This window comes from Tachyglossus aculeatus, chromosome 22 (genome assembly GCF_015852505.1).
Source record: "Tachyglossus aculeatus isolate mTacAcu1 chromosome 22, mTacAcu1.pri, whole genome shotgun sequence".
Lineage (NCBI taxonomy): Eukaryota > Metazoa > Chordata > Mammalia > Monotremata > Tachyglossidae > Tachyglossus > Tachyglossus aculeatus.
Genome location: NC_052087.1, coordinates 19,216,798 through 19,243,821, shown reverse-complemented (window position 1 = coordinate 19,243,821; position 27,024 = coordinate 19,216,798). Strand labels below are relative to the sequence as shown.

The window sequence follows — 27,024 nt, the reverse complement described above, 5'->3', positions numbered from 1 at the left end:
TAATAGTCATTGTTAAGTGCTTACTACTTGCCAAGCACTGTTCTAAGTGCTGGTAGATACAAGGTAAGCAGGTTGTCCTTTGTGGGGCTCACGGTCTTAACTGAGGCACAGAGAAGTGAGATGATTTGCCCAAGGTCACGCAGCAGACAAGTGGCGGAGGCGGGATTAGAACCCATGTCCCCTGACTCCCAAGCCCGTGCCCTTGCCACCAGCTCATGCTGCTGCAAAATTCTGCTCTTCCCCCAGGTGCAAAGCAAAGTTCTTCTCTCTCCTCCCCCGTTGCTCCCCTGCAAAACTCTAGACTGTGAGCGTGTCGTGGGCAGGGAATCCATCCATTCAATCGTATTTATTGAGTGCTTACTGTGTGCAGAGCACTGTACTAAGCGCTTGGAAAGTACAATTCGGCAACAGAGACAATCCCTACCCAACAGCGGGCTCACAGTCTAGAAGAATGTGTTTGATGTTATAGTATAGTATATATGTAGTTGTAGTTATAGTATTCTCCCAAGCGCATAGTAGAACACAGTAGACATTCGATTAATACGATTAATAATAATGATGATGGGATTTGTTAAGCACTTACAATGTGCCAAGCACTGTTCTAAGTGCTGGGGGAGATACAAGGTAATCAGATTGACCCACATGGGACTCCTTCATAGGGAACTGGAGGAGGATCCCGGAGTGGGATCCGGGAACTTCCATTAACGTTCCCCCTATAAATCAATGGTAGTCTTTGATCATTTACCGTGTGCGGAGAGCTGTACGAAGCGCTGGGGAGAGTAGAGTAGAACAGAGTTGGTAATAATAATAATGACATTTATTAAGCGCTTACTATGTGCCAAGCACTGTTCTAAGTGCTGGGGAGGTTACAAGGTGATCAGGTTGTCCCACGGGGGGCTCACGGTCTTAATCCCCATTTTACAGATGAGGTAACAGGCACAGAGAAGTTACGTGACTTATCCAGCGTCACACAGCTGACAATCGGCGGAGATGGGATTAGAAGGGGGGATTCTCCCCCTTCTAGACTGTGAGCCCACTGTTGGCCATCTAGACTGTGAGGCCACTGTTGGGTAGGGACCGTCTCTATATGTTGCCAACTTGTACTACCCAAGCACTTAGTACAGTGCTCTGCACACAGTAAGCGCTCAATAAATACGATTGAATGAATGAATGAACCCATGACCTCTGACTCCAAAGCCCGTGTTCTTTCCACTGAGCCACTCTTAATGATAATGATGGCATTTATTAAGCGCTTACTATGTGCAAAGCACTGTTCTAAGCACTGGGGATGTTACAAGGTGATCAGGTTGTCCCACGTGGGGCTCACAGTCTCAATCCCCATTTTACAGATGAGGGAACTGAGGCCCAGAGAAGTTAAGTGACTTGCCCAAAGTCACACAGCTGACAATTGGCAGAGCCGGGGTTTGAACCCATGACCTCTGACTCCAAACCCCGGGCTCTTCTCCACTGAGCCACGCTGCTTCTTCCCTAAACAGGTAGGCAGGGCCCCGTTCCCTGCCCACGGGGAGCTTATCTATTGAGCCCACTGTTGGGTAGGGACTGTCTCTATATGTTGCCAACTTGTACTTCCCAAGCGCTTAGTACAGTGCTCTGCACACAGTAAGCACTCAATAAATATGATTGATTGATTATATTTCTCTGACTGACTGACAGACTGAGCCCCTTCCTTCCTCTCCTCCTCGTCCCCCTCTCCATCCCCCATCTTACCTCCTTCCCTTCCCCACAGCACCTGTATATATGTATATATGTTTGTACATATTTATTACTCTATTTTACTTGTACATATCTAGTCTATTAATTTTATTTTGTTAGTATGTTTGGTTTTATTCTCTGCCTCCCCCTTTTAGACTGTGACCCCACTGTTGGGTAGGGACTGTCTTTATATGTTGCCAACTTGTACTTCCCAAGCGCTTAGTACAGTGCTCTGCACACAGTAAGCGCTCAATAAATACGATTGATTGATTATATTTCTCTGACTGACTGACAGACTGAGCTCCTTCCTTCCTCTCCCCCTCGTCCCCCTCTCCATCCCCCCATCTTACCTCCTTCCCTTCCCCACAGCACCTGTATATATGTATATATGTTTGTACATATTTATTACTCTATTTTACTTGTACATATCTACTCTATTAATTTTATTTTGTTAGTATGTTTGGTTTTGTTCTCTGCCTCCCCCTTTTAGACTGTGACCCCACTGTTGGGTAGGGACTGTCTCTCTATGTTGCCAACTTGTACTTCCCAAGCGCTTAGTACAGTGCTCTGCACACTGTAAGCGCTCAATAAATACGATTGATTGATTGATTATATTTCTCTGACTGACAGACTGAGCCCCTTCCTTCCTCTCCTCCTCGTCCCCCTCTCCATCCCCCCATCTTACCTCCTTCCCTTCCCCACAGCACCTGTATATATGTATATATGTTTGTACATATTTATTACTCTATTTATTTATTTTACTTGTACATATCTATTCTATTAATTTTATTTTGTTAGTATGTTTGGTTTTGTTCTCTGCCTCCCCTTTTTAGGCGGTGACCCCACTGTTGGGTAGGGACTGTCTCTCTATTTTGCCAACTTGTACTTCCCGAGCGCTTAGTACAGTGCTCTGCACACAGTAAGCGCTCAATAAATACGATTGATTGATTGATTATATTATTGACCGACTGAGCCCCTTCCTTCCTCTCCCCCTCGTCCCCCTCCCCATCCCCCCGTCTTACCTCCTTCCCTTCCCCACAGCACCTGTATATCCTCATCATCATCAATCGTATTTATTGAGCGCTTACTGTGTGCAGAGCACTGTACTAAGCGCTTGGGAAGTACAAGTTGGCAACATATAGAGACAGTCCCTACCCAGCAGTGGGCTCATTTATTACTGTATTTATTTATTTTACTTGTACATATCTATTCTATTAATTTTATTTTGTTAGTATGTTTGGCTTTGTTCTCTGCCTCCCCCTTTTAGACTGTGACCCCACTGTTGGGTAGGGACTGTCTCTCTATGTTGCCAACTTGTACTTCCCAAGCGCTTAGTACAGTGCTCTGCATAGAGTAAGCGCTCATAAATACGATTGATTGATGGATTATATTTCTCTGACTGACCGACAGACTGAGCCCCTTCCTTCCTCTCCCCCTCGTCCCCCTCTCCATCCCCTCCATCTTACCTCCTTCCCTTCCCCACAGTACCTGTATATATGTATATATGTTTGTACATATTTATTACTCTATTTTACTTGTACATATCTACTCTATTAATTTTATTTTGTTAGTATGTTTGGTTTTGTTCTCTGCCTCCCCCTTTTAGACTGTGACCCCACTGTTGGGTAGGGACTGTCTCTATATGTTGCCAATTTGCACTTCCCAAGCGCTTAGTACAGTGCTCTGCACACAGTAAGCGCTCAATAAATACGATTGATTGATTATATTTCTCTGACTGACAGACTGAGCCCCTTCCTTCCTCTCCCCCTCGTCCCCCTCTCCATCCCCCCCATCTTACCTCCTTCCCTTCCCCACAGCACATGTATATATGTATATGTTTGTACGTATTTATTACTCTATTTATTTTACTTGTACCTCTCTAGTCTATTAATTTTATTTTGTTAGTATGTTTGGTTTTGTTCTCTGCCTCCCCCTTTTAGACGGTGACCTCACTGTTGGGTAGGGACTGTCTCTCTATGTTGCCAACTTGTACTTCCCAAGCGCTTAGTACAGTGCTCTGCACACAGTAAGCGCTCAATAAATACGATTGATTGATTGATTATATTTCTCTGACTGCCTGACAGACTGAGCCCCTTCCTTCCTCTCCCCCTCGTCCCCCTCTCCATCCCCCCATCTTACCTCCTTCCCTTCCCCACAGCACCTGTATATATGTATATATGTTTGTACGTATTTATTACTCTATTTATTTTACTTATACACATCTACTCTATTAATTTTATTTTGTTAGTATGTTTGGTTTTGTTCTGCCTCCCTTTTTAGACGGTGACCCCACTGTTGGGTAGGGACTGTCTCTCTATGTTGCCAACTTGTACTTCCCAAGCGCTTAGTACAGTGCTCTGCACACAGTAAACGCTCAATAAATACGATTGATTGATTATATTTCTCTGACTGACTGAGCCCCTTCCTTCCTCTCCCCCTTGCCCCCCCTCCACCCCCATCTTACCTCCTTCCCTTCCCCACAGCACCTGTATATATGTATGTGTTTGTACATATTTATTACTCTATTTTACTTGTACATATCTAGTCTATTAATTTTATTTTGTTAGTATGTTTGGTTTTGTTCTCTGCCTCCCCTTTCTAGACGGTGACCCCACTGTTGGGTAGGGACTGGCTCTCTATGTTGCCAACTTGTACTTCCCAAGCGCTTAGTACAGTGCTCTGCACACAGTAAGCACTCAATAAATACGATAGATTGATTGATTTTAGACTGTGAGCCCACTGTTGGGTAGGGACTGTCTCTCTATGTTGCCAACTTGTACTACCTAAGCGCTTAGTACAGTGCTCTGCACACAGTAAGCGCTCAATCATCATCATCATCAATCGTATTTATTGGGCGCTTACTGTATGCAGAGCACTGTACTAAGCGCTTGGGAGGTACAAATTGGCAACATAGAGAGACAGTCCCTACCCAACAGTGGGGTCTCAATAAATACCATTGATTGATTGATTTCTCGCACACTGGGGAACCTGCGGACTCCCGTCAACTCTCCGCGGGGGGGCTCAGTGACGGCGGAGGCGTCCGCGGGCTGGGCGCGGAGCGGCCCCGGGAAGAGCGGACGCCAGGTGGCGCTTTGGCGGGGACGGCGGCGGCTCAGCCCGGCCGGGCTCGCGGACGCGGAGGCGGCGGCTCCTTCTTGGCCGCCCCGAAGGGCCGGACCCTGCGCAAGTTGCGCCGGGCGTCCGGAGAGGAGGGTGGGCTCCGGACCGTCTGCTCCCATTCCGCCGTCCCAACGGTAGATCTGGCGGCCGGAGCCTCGGGGCAACTGCAACCTCGCCGACCGCGTTGCGCCCCACCGCGCAGCCCCCCGTTAGGGGAGTCCGGAGCCAGGGGAGCGCCCACCTGAAGGCCACAGCCGCGGAGCCTAAGGGGGTAACGGGGAGCCACCTGCGGGCCACTGGGCGGGGGGGGAAGGGAGGCGGGGAGGGACCAACAGGTGCGCGACATAATCAATCAATCCTATGTATTGAGCTCCTACTGTGTGCAGAGCACTGTACTAAGCGCTTGGGAAGTACAAGTTGGCACCATATAGAGACAGTCCCTACCCAACAGAGGGCTCACAGTCTAAAATAATAATAATAATAACTGGCACTTAATAATAATAGCATTTTTTTACTCTATTTTATTTGTACATATCCATTCTATTTATTTTATTTTGTTAGTATGTTTGGTTTTGTTCTCCGTCTCCCCCTTTTAGACTGTGAGCCCACTGTTGGGTAGGGACTGTCTCTGTATGTTGCCAATTTGTACTTCCCAAGCGCTTAGTACAGTGCTCTGCACATAGTAAGCGCTCAATAAATACGATTGATGATTAAGCGCTTACTATGTGCAAAGCACTGTTTTAAGCGCTCGGGGGGGATACAAGGTGATGAGGTTGTCCCACGCGGGGCTCGCAGTCTTCATCCCCATTTTACAGATGAGGGAACCGAGGCACAGAGAAGGTAAGTGACTTGCCCCAGATCACCCAGCTGACAAGTGGCGGGGCCGGGGTTTGAACCCATGACCTCTGACTCCAAAGCCCGGGCTCTTTCCCACTGAGCCACGCTGCTGCTCTTAAGCGCTTACTATGTGCAAAGCACTGTTCTAAGCGCTGGGGAGGATACAGGGTGATCGGGTTGTCCCACGTGGGGCTCACAGTCTTCATCCCCATTTCACAGATGAGGGAACTGAGGCCCAGAGAAGTTAAGTGACTTGCCCAAGATCACACAGCAGACATGGGACTGTCTCTATATGTTGCCAACTTGTACTTCCCAAGCGCTTAGTACAGTGCTCTGCACACAGTAGGCGCTCAATAAATACGATTGATGATGATGTGGCGGAGTCGGGATTCGAACCCATGACCTCTGACTCCAAAGCCCGTGCTCTTTCCACTGAGCCACGCTGCTTCTCTAAAAGGGGGTGAGAGGGAGCCAGGTGAGGGGCATAAAGGGGCGAGGGGATGCTAAGGGACGGGAAAGGGCTCTGTGGCCTTGGGTAAGTCACTTACCTTCTCTGTGCCTCAGCGATGTCATCTCATGAGAAGCAGCGTGGCTCGGTGGAAAGAGTCCGGGCTTTGGAGGCAATTTGGGTTCAAATCCCATCTCCGCCAATTGTCAGCTGTAGGACGCTGGGCAAGTCACAGCTTCTCTGGGCCTCAGTTCCCTCATCTGTAAAATGGGGATGAAGACTGTGAGCCCCCCCCCCCCCCCCACCCCGTGGGACAACCTGATCACCTTGTAACCTCCCCAGCGCTTAGAACAGTGCTTTGCACATAGTAAGCGCTTAATAAATGCCTTTTTTATTATCTGTGAAATGGGGATTGAGACTGTAAGTCCCACCTGGGACAACCCGAATATCTTGTATCTACCCCAGCGCTTAGAACAGTGCTCAGCACATGGTAAGCGCTTAACAAATACCACAATTTATTATTATTATTATTAATAAAGGGTCTGCGGCGCCCAGGGAATCGAGGGTATCCCAGGGATGGGGCCCAGAGAGCTGAGGGTACCCCAGGGGAAGGGGCTAACGGTGCATCAGGTGGGGAGAAATCAATGCTCAATAAATAGCATCGATTGAGAAAGGGGCTGGGGGTGTGCCGTGGTGTGAAGGAGTAAGTGCTCGGTAAATACCATTGATTGATTGCGAAAGGGGTACAGGGTGCGCCCGGTGATTAATGACGGCTGCGCGATTTCCTCTCCCCGCTGCTGAGCCCCGGAGGGCCAGGAGCAGAGCGCTTTGTAGAAAGTTGGTGTCCCCAGAAGGGGCCGCTGGGCACTGCCAGAGGCCCGCCGAGTCCGCCCCGCCGGCCTCAGGTGAGCCGAGAGAAGCGGCCGGGTGAATTATGCAGAAGCCGGTTGGCTTAAGTTTCCCTGGCAACTTTCTCCTGGGGAATCCATCTTTATTTTTAACTTTTTTTTTTTTTCGTTAACGAGCCCGATCGGTTTTCCTAGCTGCCGTGGAAATGGTTTTCTGACTCCGTGTCTTCCCAACTTGCTAGGGATCTGGGCGGCAGCAGTCATCGTTTACCAGATCAAATACTATCTGCAGCCCGACTGATGCTGAGTGTTTGATAAGAACGGGACCGGTGAGTGCGTTATTTATACACCTGATCTTTTAATGTTTCACCCCGAGCCCCACCGTTTCTGTCCCCTTTGACAATTTCCCACGGGCTTTATGGGCCCTCGTGGATCAGGCGCTGCCTAGGCACGAATCACTTGTAACTACAATCCGGTGGGAGACCTTGGTATTTTCCAGCCCATCGATATCTTGTCCTGATTAGGTGGGCCCATTTTCTGTTGGCCCTTGGATTCAACCAAGCTAGAAGTGAATACATTATTTTTAAAAATCTTTCCTAATTGTGTGTGTGGGATAGGAGACCCTTGTTTTTTAGAGCAGTCAAGAGCAGTGTAAAAGAGAACACGCAACATCTCCACGAGGTGTTTGAGGACCGGGGACGCTAGACCTGGCTGGCTTTGGAGAACTATTCTGGTAATGATCGTTTGTCCCTTAGAGGCGATCCAAAAATATATTCCTTTTCAGAGAGAAATTTGAGGTAGTAAATTAAATATTCCCCTGTCCTCCTTATGGTGAAGCATACGTTTATGGGTAATACTCTTTAATGAGGTTAATCAGCTAATTAAACTAATCTTCAAAAAAGGACACTGAAATCATATCTGAAGTGTTCTGCCTCTTTCGATTGGGGAATTTAATAGTTTCAGTGACCATAAGGCTGAAACTTTTAACTTATCCTGCTGAGTAGCACATACAATGTTGGTATGCGGTCTCTAGGGCTTTAAAAGAATTGCGAACCCTAGTTCAACAGGGTGAGCTGAGGACAGAGATTCTGTCTTGACTGAATTTACCGTTTTCTAGTCTCATAATTCCATTAGACTGCAGGGTTTTTGTGTTCAGTCGTGTGCTAATTAAGAGGAAAGTCATTATGATGGGTGACTTCAAAATTTCATCAATAAGCAGTAGCCATGGAATTTTAACCACTGAAATGGCAAGTAATTCTGAGTAACTTAACATGAGCTAAGTTTATACTGAGAAGCTCTTACAATTGGAATAGTGAGAAAGATGTAGATAATCATCTAATAATCATGAAAATTATAGCAAATTTTATTATGGTAATATCCATTTTTTTCACGAGATGAGATATTTACATAGGGCAGGATGAACTACTATTTGTGAAATTTTACTTCGAAGGAAGGCTTAAAATAACTTAAGTTCCTAAAATAATTTTAAATGTTCTTTTTTCTACAGCTAGGTATTTTAAAACTTTCTTCCCCCCTTCAAAGCCTTATTGAAGGCACATCTCCTCCAAAAGTTATTTCCTGACTAAGCCCTTTATTCCTTTTTTCGTCTCCCTTCTGCATGACCCTGCTTGCTCTCTTTTGTTCATCCCCTCCCCTCCCCCCAGCATTTATGTACATATCTGTAATTTATATTCATGTCTGTATCCCCCTCTAGACTGAAAGCTCATTGTGGAGAGGGGTTTGTTTGTTGTACTCTCCCAAGTGCTTAGTACAGTGCTCCGCTCACAGTAAGCACTTAATAAATAGGACTGATTGACATGCTTTATGTGAAGAAGAAAAAGCAATTTAAGCAAAAAATAAGGCTGCTTCAGTCTTCTGTTTGCGATAGAGATTTACTTCTGAACAAATAGCCCTGTCCTTCCCTAAAGGACTCATGGCTTCCCTTCCTGCTGTTATTTATTATAATATCTACATATTTGCAGGGACAGAACTGGCAAGGATGAGTGTGAGTAGCACTACACAAACCACTAGCATTATAATAATTTCCTCTGCCCAGCTTCCAGTTACTGAAGTCTCAGGAATGAAATCCATCATTCTCTTCATTAGACTCCATATTCCTAAGCAGTGTATCTATCATTAATGGTATGGTGGTGGGGTGTGTGTGTAGTATTTACTTTGGTATAAAGCTGACCTTTTGGACCACAAGTATCTCCTCATTTTATTTACTACACTCTTTTTCCACCGCTTTAGGATTGGGGAGACTTAAAGGCTCAGAATTGACTGAAACTTTCTGATTTGATTTTTACACCTCTTCTGCCTGAGCTGTCCCTTTCACTGCACTACCTTCAGTGGTTTCACATTATAGTGGACAAAATCTTCTTGGGAATGTGAGTGGCTTGAGAATTTGACCCCTGCTGGGGAAGTGGTGTAGTCTTGGGGAATGAGTATCAAACTAGGAGATCTTGGATTCAGGGTTTAGGTTCATCTCCACTACTGTGTTGTGACTGTAAGCAAATCACTCAAGTTCCCTCTGCCCCAGTTTCTCCATTCGAAAAAGGGAGTGAATATCCAGTGCAATCATGTTTAAAAATCATATTCCAAAGTGTCGTCATTCTTCTTCAAAGCTCTTCCAAAACCTAGTCAGTAGGGAAAGGGGCAGGCAGCCTCCTATAGCTCCTGCTCTGTATGTCACTGGGAAATATGGACTGCTTAAAAATGCTGATGGTGTGCTCATAGTTTTTTTGTTGTTGTTGTTGATTCTGTCTCCCCATAGGTGCTCAGAGAGCAGGAACCAGGACTAGAATATTGTAATTCCTCACAGTATTATAGTCCTGTACAAGATTCTACACTGTGTGTCTGGTAAATTTTGTAGATGACAATGGTTAGTAAATGCTGTAATTATTATAATAGAAAAGAATTAACCAGTGTAGATGCTGGCATAGCATAAAATCTTATCAATCAATCAGAGGTATTTATTGAGCGCTTTGTGCAGAAAACTGTACCAAGCTCTTGGGAGCCTATCATTTTATCGATAGATGTAATTCCTGCCCTCAAGGAGCATACAGTTTATTTTATGATCCTACCACCTAGATTAAAATCCAGTTTACAATTTTATATACCTTTGGGATGTCAGTTTCTGACTTCAATATTAACAATCTATTTTTTTCCAGCATTAAACACAGTGCTTTATAAATGGTCAGCACTCAAATACTATTGAATACATGAATGTGGGTGTCCACTGTGGATACAGTGTTGATTATCTGCCAGCCATCTTAGACACATCATTTGGTGGAAGCTGTAAAACTGGGTAAATTTATTGACAAACACTTTGCCTTTGACACTTGATGCAGAAATATTCTGCATGGAATCCATTGTTCATTATTTGCTGAGGCTTGAAGCTCTGCAAGATGTTGGAAGTATCGGTTTCTATGCTGAGGGCTTATGTCAGAGTTGTTTACTGCAGAGGAGGATGATTGAATTTGAGGTTCCTTGTCTTTTATATGGAAGAAGACCCCTTTTCTGGGGGCTTATCTAGAAGATTGTACCATAAACTCCTTGTGGACAGGGAGCATGTCTCCCAACTCCATTGCATTGAACTCTCCCAGGTGCTAACCACAGTGCTGAGCACAGAGTAAGTGCTCAACTGATCATTAATTTTCAGATAATTATAAGCATCGTGACAGTGAATAGAGCATAGGACTAGGAATCAGAATGACCTGGGTTCTAATCCTGCCTCTGCCACATTTCTGCTGTGTGACCTTGGGCAAGTGTCTTAACTTCTCTGGACCTCAGTTACCTCATCTGCAAAATGGGGATTAAGAGTGTGAGCCCCAAGTGGGACAGGGACTGTGTCCAACCTGATTAACTTGTCTCTACTCCAGAGTTTAGTACAGTGCCTGGCACATAGTAAGTGCTTAACAAGTACTATACTTATTGTTAAGGTTTGTGGAACAGGATCTGAGTTGTCCAACAGGCAGCCAATTTAGTCACACTGAAGTGTCTCTGGCCCTTGGGGGGCCCATTTAGGGGAGTTATGCATGTGCGTGCAAACCCAGAGTGTCTCCTAGCATGTTAGATGGCACCAGCACGGTGAGGCTATTAAAAAGTGCAGGTGAGGATGTGAACAGAACGGGGCTCATGCATCAGTGATATCTCCCCCAGTGACAATGCACCCTCCCCCCCCCCCCCCCCCCCCCCGCCCCCGTCCATCCAAACCCGCTCTGGTTGGGTAAAGATTCCAGGAAAGGGTTGGGGGAGTGAAACAAAGGCAACTTCTGGTGTATTTTCCTAAGCCTTTAGTCCTGGGCTGGACACTGAATACTGTCTTCAATAAATACATCTGATCGTTTGAAGTGTATTGCACTGGGACTCCAGCACCACTAACATTCCTAGGGTTGTGAAGTGAAAGCCATTCCATGTATTTAAATAAACATGACCTACAGGTAAAGTCGGAGCACAGTTAATCCAGGGAAAAGAAACATCACGGGGATGTTTAGGAACAGGGCTGTACCTCTGAGACTGAGGTAAAAAAAAAATCTTCCCTCAAACATGCAGCATAGAGATTACATAGTTTTCACCTTTGCAGCCTGTTTTCCCCATAGGTCTGTACTAGTCATTGTAAAAAATAGGCCACATCAAAGTATCAGTAGTATTTATGGATTGCTTTTTATGTCTAGAGTACTGTATTAGAATTTTGGGGAAAACGTACAATAAATCCCTTTTTGAGGACTTCGTTGGGTGAACACTGGCCCGGGAGTCAGAAGGACCTGGGTTCTAATTCAGTCTCTGCCACTCATCTGCTGTGTGACCTTGGGCAAGTCTCTTAACTTCCCTGTGCATCAGTTACCTCATCTGGAAAATGAGGATTAAGATGGTGAGCCTCATGTGGGACTCGGACTGTGTCCAATCTGTTTATCTTGTATCTTCCCCAGTGCTTAGTACAGTGCCTGTCATATGGTAAGCACTTAACAAATACCACAATTATAGGATATTGGAGTGGGCAGGAACAATGGCTTTGTGGTCTAGCTCGGCATTCACCCATTTCTCCTCTTAAGTGAGGGTTATGTCCTCACATTAAAGACCTACCTCACTGTAATACCTGATCTGGTGCTGTTTCTTATAACGTATTGTACCTGAGCTCAAACAGGCTCGTGCTGTTGGAAGAATTTTTCCAAATTCCCTAAATCATAGTTACTGAAAACATGCATTATGGGCAGAACTGAGTGTATTCTTCTGCCCACCGTAAGTAGGGCTGAAAGACTGATTTGAGCAAAGACAGGGAAGGCAATTCATTCAGGAATATAGGAGTGAGCAGATTCATTGTCAATTACTGAAAATTTCTAGAGAGAATAATGAAATTGCCTGAATAGGGAAGCAGCATAGCCTAGTGGAAAGAGCAGCACTTGTCTGCTGTGTAACCGTGGGCAATAACTTTGCTTCTCTGGACCTCAGTTCCCTCATCTATGAAATGGGGATTAAGACTCTGAGCCCCATATGGAACATGCCCTTTGTCCAACCTGATTATCTTGTATCTACCCCAGTACTCAGTACAGTTTCTGTCACTACAGTGCTTAAAATATCACTATAATTAATAATATTATTATTGTCTCTAAGTCTGGGAGTCTCTCGTGGGTCAGGGGCTGTGTTCAGTCTGATTAACCTGAATCTACCCCAGCATGTGCATAATAGGCACTTAAATGCCATAAAAAGATTAGAAGGTACATTTTAATACAATATTTTGACTATCCATTCTGGAGAGAGAGATGAGAGGTGGGGATTTTTGATATGTGGAGACCAAATCCAATGGCCTCTATTCCATCATTATCCACCCAATCTCTCATCTGCTTTCGACATTGTAGACCAACCCCTTCTGGAAATTCTATCTAATCTTGGCTGCACTGACGCTGTCTTCTCCTGGTGGACTCCTCCAGTCTAGCTGCTTCTCACTGTCTTCAGTAGGCTCCCGCTCTGCCTCCTAATCCCTAATTGTTAGAGTTCCTCAAGGCTCACTTCTGGGTCCCTTTCTCCTCTCCATCTAGATACATACTCTTGGTGAATTCATTTGCTCCAATGGCCTAAACTACCATCTTTACACAGATGATTCCCAAATCTGCCTTTTTACGGCCTTGCTTATCCTCCTGCCTTCAGTCCACCTCTATTTGGATGTCCTACTGAAGCTTCAGGCTTAACGTATCCAGAACAGAATTCCTCATCGTCCCACAAATCCTGACCTCTCCCAGACTTTCCCATTATTGTAGACAATAATAATAATAATAATAATAATAATGGTATTTGTTAAGCACTTACTATGTACAAAGCACTGTTCTAAGCACTGGGGGGATACAAGGTCATCAGGTTGTCCCACGGGCTCACAGTCTTAATCCCCATTTTACAGATGAGGTAACTGAGGCTTAGAGAAGTCAAGTGACTTGCCCAAGGTCACACAGCAGACATGTGGCAGAGCTGGGATTAGAACCCATGACCTCCAACTCCCAAGCCCTTGCTCTTTCCACTGAGCCATGCTGCTTCTCAGTGTGACCACAACCTCCTTGTCTCACATCCCCTTAACAGCCATTATCCTCCACTCATCTTTTTCAGTCCTCATATTGTCAGTCACCAAATTCTGTATACGATTGATTGATTGAATGAATGAATGAATGAATGTGTCTTGCTGCTGACCCCTTGCCCACATCCTCTCTCTGGCTTGGAACTCCCTACCCCTTCAACAGCATGATCTAGTGGAAAGAGCACTTGCCTGGATATCAAGAGGACCTGGTTCATTCATTCAATCGTATTTATTGAGCACTTACTGTGTGCAGAGCACTGTACTAGGCGCTTGGGAAGTACAAGTTTGTAACATATAGAGACGGTCCCTACCCAACAGCGGGCTCACAGTCTAGAAGGGGATTCTAATCCTGGTTCTAATCCTGCCTCTGACATGTGTCTGCTGTGTGTCTTTGGGGAAGTCACTTCACTTCTCTGTGCCTCAGTTTCCTTATCTACAAATTGGGGAATAAAAATAATTGTGGTATTTGTTCATTCATTCAATCAATCGTATTTATTGAGCACTTACTGTGTGCAGAGCACTGTACTAAGCGCTTGGGAAGTACAAATGGGCAACATATACTTACTATGCGTTAGGCACTGTACAAAACACTTAGTACAGTGCCTGGTACATAGTAAGCACGTAACAAATGCCATTATTATTATTACAAGTGGATTGGGTTGGACACAGTCCCTGTCCCATGTGTGGCTCACAGTCTCAATCCCCATTTTACAGATGAGGTAACTGAGGCCCAGAGAAGTGAAGTGACTTGCCCAAGGTTACATAGCAGACAAGTGACAGAGCCGGGATTAGAAGCCCCGACCTTCCGACTCCCAGGCCCATGCTCTTTCCACTACATCATGCTGCTTAAATACCTGTTCTCTTGCCTGCTTAGACTGTGAACCCCATGTAGGACTAAGACTGTGTTCAATCTGATTATCTGATTACCAGTATTGTGCTCAGTACAGTGCTTAGCACATAATAATTTATTATTATTTTAAATCACATCTCCTCGAGGCCTTCTTTGACTAGCCCATCATTTTCTCATCCTATTCACCCTTCTCTCCACATCCTCCATGCACTAGACTGTGCACCCCTTAAGCACTTTGATACTCAACCCCAGTGCACAACGCTTATGTACTTATCCTTACAATCCATCAGTTCCCCTCTCTGTAACTTATTTTAGTGTACTGAGCCCCCTCTAGACTGTACACTTCTTGTGGGTGGAGATTATGCCTAGAATACTGTTGTATTGTACTCTCCCAAGTGCTTATTGTGTGCTCTGTACACAGCAAATGCTCCATAAATACCATTGATTGCTTGCTTGATTGATTTGATGTTGAACCAGTTTTGTAATGACCTCCTGGGAGTTAGATTTGGTGGAGTATGTAAATATTCTTTACCACAACAGATCCTTGCTCCCTGAAGGTAAGGTTCCTATATACTAATTCCATGTACTCTTCCAAGCACTCAGTGCAGTCCCAGGTTCACAGTAGCTACTCTGTAAGTATTATTGATTGCAACAGGATGTCCTTAAGCTAAACCTGTTGAAAAATAATTATACCCTTTGCAGGGCTTCTTTATGTTGGTTGGAATGTCCCTGCAATTTCGGGTGATCAGATGAAATGCCACTGAATACGATGAAATTGTTACTATTATATGTACACAAGGCCTTTATCATGTCCTTTTTCTACTGTGTATTTATGGGCTCATTCAAAATATTTTTAAGCTACCTAACTGGTTAATCCACCAAGTCAAACATTGAAGTTAATGTTCTGTAGTTTGTAGATTGGATCTTGTATGCAAACTTTTGGGAAATTTTCATGTGTGAGCTCTATCCTGCTACCCCTGGGATAAATTGCTGAAACTTTCCAAGGCTCTCATATGATGTCACTATTGACTAAAGCAACAGTATAGGTCTAGGACTACATTTTTTTCCTCAATAGAGAAGAGGAATGCTTTACTGAAACTGGATGTATTGGAAACTTAGATGGGAAAACATTCTGTGGTTAAACGGTAATTTTTCAGTAGATTATTGAGGCCAAGGAAAGCTGTGAATAGAACTCTTGAAAACTATTAGAAGTGGGACATGGAGGATTATAAATTTACAATTCCCAAGGCACAATGGAGAATAAACCCTATTTTCTTTATCTTCATTCTTAAGAGTTCGTCTATTCATCTGTGTTCCACAGTAGCCTACATTTTGCTCAGTATTCAGAAATCAAGAACAACTTGATTGCATGCCAAATGAAACAGAAAAGAAACCTTTCAGGTCATCTTGTCCATTTATTTGCCATGTAGTATTGTTTCTACCATTTCTTCTCTGGGAATCACCATTTCAAATTGAAACTATTCAAACAAGGGTACTCCGCCATGGCTTTCTTTAAAAGAATATACAGTACCAAAGACTTAGTAGAATTGGCTGGGACTTTTTTCTCTTCCTGAATTCCATTTGTATGTCTTCTTGGGCTGCCTTAAAGGTTTTCTACTTCCTTGATGTATGCTTTAAAAAAAAAAAAACAACCTTCTACCTGAATACCCCATTAACCTGACTTGTAATTTGGTCAGGTTATTAATGGATTTAATTTTCCAGTTACCTCCAAAAGTCATCATGTACATTGCTGGGAATTCCAGTCAAGCAATTCATCTTTAATGAAAATAATAGACTAGGTTCAGTCAGGACTATCAGGCTTGAGAAGCAGTGTCGCTTAGTGGTTAGAGCATGGACCCTGGGAGTCAGAAGGACCTGGGTTGGAATCCCACTCCACCACTTGCTGCTCTGTGACTTTGGACTAGTCACTTAACTTTTGTCTGCCTCAGTTCCTTCATCTGAAAAAATGGGGATTAAGGTTGTGAGCACCATGTGGGACTTGAACTGTATCAAACCTGATTACCTTGTATCTACCCTAGGGCTTAGAAAAGTGCCTGGCACATAGTAAGTGCTTAACAAATACCATTATACCAAATACCATAAAATACCATAAAAAAAGCTTAGTACGAGAACATAACTTTCCCATTTGCACTTAAGAGTAGGTACCTCCTTTCCCCGTTTCCTTCCACAGGTCTTCATTATATGATCAGAATTTCCATCCAACTTACCTCCTCATTGTGAGCAGGGAATGTCTGTTTATTGTTGTATTCTCCTAAGCACTTACTACAATGCTCTGCATGCAGTAATCACTCAATAAATAGAATCGACTGACTGACCTTCACTTCCTGACTCCCTTTAATACATAGTGGTAACTTGTATATCTCTGTGCATATTTTTGTTGGCTGTGTTTTATCTCCTTTCTTCCTGAAGGTAGGGGCTCATGTTTAAAATTTGTATGCACCCTGTGGGCACGCCAATACTTTTTGCTTGACTAAATTGCTTCTTATCAAACTTAGCATAGGCATGCTTCAGTAAATTAGTTCCCAATTAAAAGAGTAGTTGCAATGATTTACAAAAGAAGCAACTGTTTTGTTTACCTTTAAAATTTGTAGTTGAGAATGAGTTTGAAGGATGAATTCATACTAGCTCTTTGTGCATGTATTTGGTTAGTCTTCACTTTTTGAGCACCATTAGGCTTAAAACAGCTTTAAAACATCAAATGACCCATTAAGAAAATCAAGACAAAAGAGATGTCATAATTCATGTAAATAATCAATGGATGGGATAAAAATGAAAAAAATGTATTTTTTCCCTGTGAAAATCACAGATGAACAGTGGTTTTCATGGTATTTGTGAAGTGCTTACTTATGTGCCAAACTAGGTCCTGAACACTGGGGTAGACATGATTCAATCAGATCAGGCCCTGCCCCTTGAGCCTCACAGTCTTAGAGAGAGGGAGGTATTTCACATTGTCTGATGCAGGTGGAAATTCTATGGCTGTATCTAAAGATTCTTACACAAAGCTCAGGGTCAGAAGTATTAAGACTCCTTGAAGCAGAGGTGGATGAGGCTGCTGAAATTTGTCAAAGTATATGGTCCTTTCACCTGGAAAATGGTCTGTAGTAAATGGATGGGTACTTAAGCAGGAAGATAAGGCAGATCATCTACGAACCGCTAGGAACCTCTAAATAAAGTGGAGTTTTTGAAAGGCCACACAAGAACCTAAATTGAATTCAGCATAAAACTCAATGCCTCTAGAAGTACCAGTGAATTCTTTCCATTTTACTATAAAGGAAATTATTTTTCTATCACTTATCAGTCAGCAGGGAAGAGTGTGGCCTAGTGGGAAGAGCACGGCCTTGTGAGTCAGAGGACCTGGTTCTAATCCTGGCTTCACCCTTGTCTTCTGTGTGACAGTGGGTAAATCATTTCTTTGTGCTTCAGTTGCCTCATCTGTAAAATGGGGATTAAATTCTCCTTCAGATTTAGACTGTGAGCTGCCTGTAGAATAGGGACTGATTATTTTGTACTTATCCCTGCACTTACTACAGTGCTGACACATAGTAAGCGCTTAATAAGTAAGCTTAACAAGTACTATTAAAGAAGTGTTTATTGAACATCTACTGTGTGCAGAACAATGTATCAAGTCCTTGAGAAAACAATGTCACCATTTACCCTTTCTTAGGTTTTTTGTCCAGAGCACTCGTTTTCATTCAGTTGTTTAGGCATCCTGGGAAGCCATTTGAAATATAGCAGTTTTTTGTTTTCTCTGAAGGACACAATCTCCCCTCTTCCCTTGCCCCCAGTTACCATCTTATTTATTAGAGAAGCAGCATGGTCTTGTGGAAAGTTAACAAGCCTGGGAGTCGGAGAACTTGTGCTCTAATCCTGGCTCTGCCACTGTCTGCTGTGTGAACTTGGGCATGTTACTTCTCTGTGCCAGTTACCTCATCTGTAAAATTGGGATTAAGACTGAGATCCTCATCTAGGGACATGGGCTGTGCCCAACCTGATTATCTTATATCTACCCCATTGCTTAGTGTATAATGCCTGGCACAAAATAAGCACTTAACAAATACCATTTTTAAAAAAAGGATTGATATCTTCATGCAGCTCCCTTTTGGTTTTCAAGATTAAACTCTTATCAGTTTCAGGCCAGACTGAAATGATTTATAAGTCGGTATTAACAGACTCCTTGTGCAGTCTACTAATATTATTAATATTTTGGATTTAGATCTAACTCACTTTGTCTGTAAAAGGGTCAGCATGGAACAGTGTTCCCTTCCTGATTTTTGTTTTTATGTTGTTTGTTCATCCTTGGCTTTTAGGTTTTATTACTTAATTACTTCATGGCTCATTATGTGTATGTAGCCAGTCTCTTCTCCCTTCTTATTCTTAGATTCTGAGCCCCTTGAAGGCAAGGGACCCTATCTAATTCCCACCTATGTATTGGATAGGGCATGGGAGTCAAAAGGACATGGGTTATCCCGGCTCTACCACTTGTCTGCTATGTGACCTTGGGTATGTCACTTCACTTCTCTGTGCCCCAGTCACTTCACTTGTAAAATGCCTGACACATAGTAAGTGCTTAACAAATAACACAAATATTATTATAATTGTCATTTCCCAGCAATTAGTATGGGGCTCTGTGTACAATAAGCACGTAGTAGTAACTAGTATTACTACTAGGTCATTGCCAACTCCTCTCATGGCATGCGGGAGAATGAAGTACGGCTTGAAGAAGATGAGGTGGGGTCTGGAGGGCTCACAGCATGTAGTGCGGTCTGTTGTGTGCATTTAGACCCTTGGATAATATAGTTTACAATTTGGCAGACTTTGTATATTCATTTTTTCATTAGTATGTAGTGAGGCCTGCTTTGAGCAAAGAACCGTGATAAACATTTGGAAGTGAAGAGTAAAAATAAAAAATGTGGCCCTTGGCCTTGAAAAGTTTACAAATTAATGGGGGAGACAGGAGGAAAAATATAGATGCAAGAGAATAGAAAAAATTAATGAATAAATAGACAAATGGAAAAATTACTTTTTAGCGGTATTTAAGTCCTTACTATGTGCCAGATACTGTACTAAATGTTGGGATAGATACAAGCTAATCATGTTGGGCACCATCTCTGGTGTTTGACTTTATCATATGGAAATCATTATGAAAGGCAGCTTCATTTCCACCTTTGGAATTGTCCAAGTGTATAGATAGATTTGGAAGAGGAGATGTGGTAGTTCTTGGAGTTGTCCTAGTTTATTTCTGAGATTATATATGAGCCCTAGAACAAAAGACTCTGTGCTCTCTATATGTACCTTTTCAGCCTAGACCTGGGACTAGGCCCCATAAAGGCTCCAAGTTGATTTTTGGCTTCACCTAATTTCTAAATTTGAGCAATTCAGTATACAGTGAAGGCAGAAGGAGATGCAACGTTTTTCATGGAAATGTATTCATGTAAAAATCCATCATTATTGAGGGCACGAGGAGCTTGATCTTCACTTTCCTGGGTAGACATGCGTGGTCCATGGGTTTTCTCATGTGAACTATTCCTCCACTGCATTCCCAGGATACAGGGCAGCTCTCTGGGTAGTTCTATCCTCAAGCATTAGGAGAAGGAGTTGGCTGAGAAGGTTGGCTGGGTATAGCCTCCAAGAGCAGAGGACTCTCATGTCCAGTGGAGATGCCCTTGGAAAAGGGAAGAGAAATGCTCTAGTAGAGAAGGGCACATCGATTTCTCCTTTCCTGGTAGCTAAACAGTAATAATAATAATGATGGTATTTGTTAAGTGCTTACTATGTGCAAAACACTGTTCTAAGCATGGGGGTTATACAAGGTGATCAGGTTGTTCCATGTGGGGCTCACAATCTTAATCCCCATTTTACAGATGAGGTAACAGGCACAGAGAAGTTAAGTGGCTTGCCCAAGGTCACACAACTGACAAGTGGCTGAGTAAATATTCTAACCCATGACTTCTGACTCCCAAGCCTGTGCTCTTTCCACTGAGCCACGCTGGCAGGGAACTGGCTGCCAGTCACCTGTGTCATTCTCCCCTCTCGTAGGTGTAGAACCACTAAAGGGGAGAATTATGGGTGGGAAGGTAATGTAGAGTTGTCTGACTGCCCTGCAAGCCAAACTAGATGATCACCTAGTCATCTCCAGGCTGGGCAATGCGAGAGAGAAGTCAATTACCCTGATTTTCATCTTTGCTTTCAAATCGTTCTGTGGTCTCTGAGAAATGTTTGATCACAGCTTAGTTTAACCCAGAACAAGGGTCATCATGTTCAGAAAAGGGCAGTTCATTAATAATGCAGGTTTTATTAGTATTTCTATTCCTAGAGCAGAATTCAGGTGGGTCTGTAAATTACACTAGTTGTTCTTAACCTTTCTTTGCTCCTTTGTACCAGAGCAAAGTATAATTTAGCAGAGCTATAAGGTGCAGGAAGGATTATGTGCCTTGGTGATTCGAGCTCTGTGGCCAATATAGTGTGTTTGCAACTGGCTCACCAGCTGTCTGGCAGGATGTCAAACATCTGGGATCTGATTTCTGACTTTTAGAAGGGATTTTCAGGGGAATCTGACTCCACTCCAGGTTTCTCTACAAGAATTGGTTGAGTATAAGTAGGGAATGTGCCTGTTTATTGTTATATTGTACTCTTCCAAGTGCTTAGTACAGTGCTCTGCATACAGTAAGTGCTCAATAAATACAATTGAATGAATGAATGGGAGTCCCAAGTAGTAGTAATAATAATAATAATAATGATGGCGTTTGTTAAGCGCTTATTATGTGCCAAGCACTGTTCTAAGTGCTGGGGGGATACAAGGTGTGATCATGTCGTCCCACGTGGGGCTCATAGTCTTAATCCCCATTTTACGGATGAGGTAACTGAGGCACAGAGAAGTTAAGTGATTTGTTCAAAGTCACACAGCTGACAAGAGACAGAGCTGAGATTAGAACCCATGACCTCTGGCTCCCAAGCCGGTGCTCTTTCCACTGAGCCATGCTACTTCTCTAGCGTGTAAGGCTGAGTAAATCTGTGGAGTCTCTGTTCAGGATGCAGAGAGGTCTGGGAGAAAAGGCAGTTTCCTCCCCCAAATCAGAGTTCAGAATTCACAAGGGCAGTGTCTTCCTGATGGGAGAGTTTTGCTATTACAACAGACATTCCATGCACCAGGAAGAAAGACTCTGATCTGTCATTTCTGCAAGCTGACCTGGGCAAAGCCTATTCTTGGTGGTGCTCATCCCTGCTGTGTTCCAAGTCACTCAATGAACAGTTCTCACGTAAAAATGATTGGGCATACAGGGTTCATTTCAGCTATTCATATCACCTGGTTTTCAATATAAAAAAACCTTATAATGCAAAGGCTGTTTTGCATGAAGGAAGGATATGCCCCTTAATGGGACATAGATGCTCAGAGTGTTTCTGACCCTTATTTTATTTTTTGCATTTATTTCTTCCTGAAAATCTATTGGCAATTAGTTTAATGTAATACCAGAATATCTGTGGGTGGAACATGGGTGGTGGCCATGGAATTGTTTTTATCTTGTGTATTTATGATGAAGTAGAGACTAAACCAAAGGTGTCCTTAGATTTCATGTTGATGGTCAGAAAAAATTTAATCAATGATTACATAGTAGTGTAAGTTTCATGAGGCTTAGGTTAATATTTTGCTAGAAATTGATGGTACTTCCATACCATTCCTTTGAGGTTATGCTTGTCAAATATGTGATGTTAAACCATGCTGATCATTCTTAGCTAGTTTTTTTATGTATAGAAGCAGTATGTGCTGATTTCCTCCTCCCCTGGGAATATTGCATCTTGCTAGAGTTCAGCCCCTGAGGAGGTAGTTAGTTCTAGCGTTGTGGTGCGTAGAAATTGCAAATGCCACTTGGCTGGGCCTTCCACACACCATAGTGTACTAATGAGTTGATATCTTTGTGCCACCACTGTGCCTATTCTATTAGGGGGTGGAAGGTAGTAAGTCACAGGATTTTTCATTTAAAATAGAATTCTCAGGTTTTTGAGTTGGAAAAACCCATAATTTAAGTGACTTGTTTAGTTAACAATCAATCAGTCGCATTTATGGAGTGCTTCCTATGTGTAGAATCAACAGCTCCTTAATGTAAAGCCTTGCACAGCCTCCTGATGTAGTCATGATGGAAACTTTGGGATGTCAGTTAGGTTCTCCTGAGTTCTTTCTGGGAAAGATGGATAAGATGCATGTAACAGACACTTTTTTTTTTTCATTTTATCAATTAATACTTTTACATAGTAACTGTTGCTAAGAAAGTTTGAACCTGAGTTTTCAGTTACCTTTGTCTCCTTTAGCAGATACCAAAAACTGGTAGGGGAGACTTGCAAGTTTTCAGGTGATTTAAAGTAGATGCAGTTCAGCTATTCATTTTCATTCATTCATTGTCATATTTATTGAGCACTTACTGTGTGTAGAGCACTGTACTAAGCTCTTAGGAAGTACAAGTTGGCAACATATAGAGATGGTCCCTACCCAAAAACGGTCTCACAGTCTAGAAGGGGGAGACAGACAACAAAACAAGACATGTGGACAGATGTCAAGTCATCAGAATAAATAGAAGTAAAGCTAGATGCACATCATTAACAGAATAAATAGAATAGTAAATATATACAAGTAAAATAGAGTAATAAATCTGTACAAACATATATAGGTGCTGTGGGGAGGGGACGGAGGTAGGGTGGGGGGGATGGGGAGTAGGAGAAGAAAAAGGGGACTCAGTCTGGGAAGGCCTCCTGGAGGAGGTGAGCTCTCAGTAGGGCTTTGAAGGGAGGAAGAGAGCTAGCTTGGCAGATGTGCAGAGGGAGGGCATTCCAGGCCAGGGGGAGGACGTGGGCCGGGGGTCGACAGCGGGACAGGCGAGAATGAGGCATGGTGAGGAAGTTAGCGGCAGAGGAGCAGAGGGTGTGGGCTGGGCTGTAGAAGGATAGAAGGGAGGTGAGGTAGGAGGGGATGAGGTAATGGACAGCCTTGAAGCCGAGAGTGAGGAGTTTTTGCTTGATGCGTAGGTTGTCTGGAAGCCACTAGAGATTTTTGAGGAGGGGAGTCACCTACCCCTTCTAACCAAAACACATCTATAGACATTCTGCCTATTAGGACAAGCAGTGTGTCTCAGTTGAAAGAGCACAGGCTTGGGGGTCAGAGGTCATGGGTTCTAATCCTGGCTCCGCCACTTGTCAGCTATGTGACTTTGGGCAAGTCATTTAACTTCTCTGTGCTTCAGTTCTCTCATCTGTAAAATGGGGCTTGACTGTGAGCCCCATGTGGGGCAATCTGATTACCTTGTATCCCCCCGCCCCTGCGCTCAGAACAGTGCTTGGCATATAGTAAGCACTTAACAAATGCCATTATTATTATTATGATTTTAGCTCATTTCAATATCTTAATTTAGATTTGTGAGGTTTAGAACCTGAGAAGTTGATAACCTATTACGTAGTGGTTCCAAATTTTTTAAAGTGATAACAGAGAAATTTATAGTATGTATTATTATAAATATATACTGCTGTATTTACATCTTGGCTTTACCCAGACTGGTGCTTGCTTTTTCTTTCTTTACCCCTCTATATTTTTCTTTCTTCCTTTGAAAAGTGGAGTTACTATTGCATTTCTATCCACCGAAGTAAATTTAGCTTAGCTGATTTGGTAAATAATCACCCCTTCAATTAGCCTGATAGAAAATTCAGATTCAGGATGACATTTAAAAAAAAACACAGAAACATTTACATCAGTTTATTGGAAAATACTTAATCATTTTTATCATACAGGTTGGCCCTCTAAAGGCCAAATTATCATTCATGAGTTAACTATTTTACAGCTACAGACTGTCTTCCAGCATATTTCCTGCATATGTGCCAGTTCATTTTTCTACATTTTAAAAAACTTTATCTGGTCTTCCAAGATAAGCCAATCTGAAGTTTGAAGAAGCATTTCTGCCTAGCAGTGTCTTTAAACAACTGTGAATAAACTTCATAATCCATCAATATCACCAGGAAGAATTTACTTCTCTGTACCTCAGTTACCTCATCCATAAAATGGGGATTAATACTGTGAGCCCCATGTGGGACAGGAACTATCACCAACCTGATTAGCTTGTATCTACCCCAGTGCTTAGTACAGTACCTGGCACATAGTAAGCACTTAACAAGTACTGGTACAAAGAGTCATTGTTATCCAGTGAATTTTATTGAATTTCGATAATAATAATAATAATAATAATGATAAGTTCATGGCTTTGTTAACTTACTTTTAAATAATGCCTACCAGAAGGATCTCCCACTCTCTAGTTGACTCTCCTCCTAAAATGGAAAAATGATTGAACCTATCAAACCCCTGTCTGAGCATTACTTGAGATGTGGAAGGTATTTATTGATTATCAATATTCAGTAATGATACTTTGAGTAAATTCATATCATGTTTAGTCAAGATGATGCTAAAGTAAATATAAGGTGTGTGTGTAAATATATATATATATGTATATATTTTGTAAAGAAACATTTGTTTACTTAGAAATAATTGGCTGTGGGTTTAAAATTTAGTATTTTCTATCAGTCTCTTTATTTCAAAAACAATGAAGCCTCATTGACTTTTCATTAAAGAAAATGATAAATGTTTACATTTTGTGGTTGGTTATTTTTTAATGATAAATCAGTGATACTTAAGCACTTATTGTTTGCAGAATACTGAACTATGCACTTGGTAGACTGCAGTAGAGTTGGTAGACTAGATCCCTGCCATCAAGTAGTTTACAGTCTAGTGCGGGGGAGACAGACATTAAAATAAATTACAGAAAGGGGGCAACAGAGTATAAGGAGGTATGTGTGTATATATATGTATATATATATATATATTATATGGTTCTGTGGGGGTGGGGTATCAAAGTGCATAGGGAGTACTGATCCAAGTGCAGAATAGCTATCTTAGAAATACAATAATATCAATTATTGATATGCTTTTTTTCATCTGTATGGAGTTTCAAATTTGAAACTGATCTCCCATCTCTCTTTCCAATGTTGCTGCTGGATCTTGCTAGCTAGATTTAAAATCTATGGTATTTGCAGAGTAATAGTAACTAAGGGGCAGCAACCTCCTCCCTCTGTACATTTCTTGCTTTGGAAGAGAGGGGTTAGTTTTAGAGCTTCTCAATGAAGAGATGTTATTTCTGAGGCTAAAGCTGCAACATAATGGTTTGAGTTTTTATTCTGGTCATTTGGATGTATTGTACTCTCCCAAGTGCTTAGTACAGTGTTCTCTACATAGTAATGCCCAATAACTATCATTGATTGATTTGGTCTGGAGAGACAAAAAGTTTAGATGATTCAAGCCTAACTATTTTGCCTTTCACAAATTCACATACATACAGTACCATCCGATAATTGAGGCTAAAATATAATGGATCTGGATACATGGATAATTAAGGACAAATTTTATTTTGGGATACTTCTTCAGGAATTGCCTCAACTTCACTTTCCTGTTTTCTTTTTGAAATTATGCATCTGTCTGCAACTGGTATATTTGATAGGTTTAAAAGAGTTAATGGATTTTTGTCAACCCCTCAATGGTACCAATGCAACCTAATTCATTTAAAAATATGAGAAGGGGCTTGATAACTAGTACCTTTTGATTCATTTGAGCCAAGTAAGGCTGAATTATTGCTCAAGCAGACAAGGCTGAATAAATAGCTGAGCTATTGATTTCTCATGTTTGTCTCCTGATTGGTGTATGGCCATGCTTACTGGCAGCTGCTGCTCCTTGCTCTAGATGAATTTTTTGTTATGGTATTTAAATGCTTACTATGTGCCAGACACTGTTCTAAGTTCTGGTGTAGATATAAAGTAATCAGGTTGAACATAGGCCATATCCTATATGGGGCTCACAGTCTTAAACCCCATTTTACAGGTGACAACTGAAGCACAGAGAAATTACATGACTTGCCCAAGGTCACGCAGCAGTCAAGTGGTGGAGTCAGGATTAGAACTCAGGTCCTTCTGGCTCCCTGGCCAGTGCACGTATCCATTAGGCCACACTGCTTCCCTAAGCATATGAAAGCATGAAGATACCTGCAGTAGATTTGAAGCACCTTTATTCACCCCTCTGTCAGCTCCAAAGCACTTGTGTACATATCCATAATCTATTTTTATTAATTTCTGTCTCCCCTTCTAGACTGTAAGGTAGGGAACATGTCTACCAACTCTGTAATATTAAATTCTCCTAAGTGCTAAGTATAGGGCTTTGCACAGAGTAAGTATTCAGTAAATACGTTTGTTAATTTTTCCTTCCTACTAACATAGAGTAAGAACTTAACAAATGCCATAATAATAACAATGATAAACCCAGTAGTTCTTGAGAAACAGCACAGCATAATGGAAAGAACATAGGTCTGGGTTTTAATCCCAGCTTTGTTTCTTGTCTGCTCTGTGACCATAGGCAAGTCAGTTGTTCTGCCCCAATTTATTCATCTGTAAAATGGGGATTCAATTCCTGCTCTCTTCGCTTATTAAACTCTGAGTCCCATATGGAGAGGGACTGTTTCTGACCCAGTTACCTTTTATCTGCTGCAGTGCTTAGTACAGTGCTTGGCACATGAGCACCTAACAAATATCACCATTATTTGAAAAC

The 27,024-nt window shown here is 42.5% G+C and overlaps 1 protein-coding gene across 2 annotated transcripts in view; it reads left to right on the top strand.

Annotated features, from left to right (window-relative positions):
- Nucleotides 1-4,971: 4,971 nt before the first annotated feature.
- The window catches only part of SHANK2 (SH3 and multiple ankyrin repeat domains 2), a 734,882-nt gene continuing 712,829 nt past the window's right edge, over nt 4,972-27,024 (top strand). For both annotated transcript variants that reach the window (XM_038764461.1, XM_038764460.1), the window contains exons 1-2: nt 4,972-5,104; nt 7,209-7,295. The gene's annotated coding sequence lies outside the window, so the exon portion shown is untranslated. The remainder of the gene's footprint in view (nt 5,105-7,208; nt 7,296-27,024) is intronic.